Source organism: Penaeus monodon, chromosome 20 (assembly GCF_015228065.2).
Source record: "Penaeus monodon isolate SGIC_2016 chromosome 20, NSTDA_Pmon_1, whole genome shotgun sequence".
Lineage (NCBI taxonomy): Eukaryota > Metazoa > Arthropoda > Malacostraca > Decapoda > Penaeidae > Penaeus > Penaeus monodon.
Window position 1 is genome coordinate 32488931 of NC_051405.1, and position 363 is coordinate 32489293.

The 363-nt window shown below is 33.6% G+C and overlaps 1 protein-coding gene across 1 annotated transcript in view; it reads right to left on the reverse strand.

Moving 5' to 3' along the window:
• LOC119585774 (E3 ubiquitin-protein ligase lubel-like) overlaps positions 1 to 363 on the reverse strand; it is a gene marked incomplete in the record, with an annotated part of 47027 nt that overhangs the window by 12467 nt on the left and 34197 nt on the right.

Genomic DNA, 363 nt, shown 5'->3' on the forward strand with positions numbered 1-363 from the left:
GACCCTTGGATATACACTGTCTTCCATATCTGACTCGCAAGATGACAGTGCCTTATGTACAACACATAAACAAAAACATAAACAATAAAACAATAACACATAAAACAAACAAACAAACAAAACGATTATCGGATGTGTAGCACGTGTACGAACCTGGTCAATCAGTCGAGGAAGCTACACCGTGCAAGGAGGGAAAAAGAAAGAAAAAATGCCGTGAATATGTGAGCTTTTCAACATGTACGAAACATAATAAAAGGATAAAATTAATAAACAAATGAAGTGGAAAATGAGATGTGCATATGAAGATGAGATAGATTTTGATAATCTAAAAAAAATATTGTATGGTCGAGATATCAAATCACA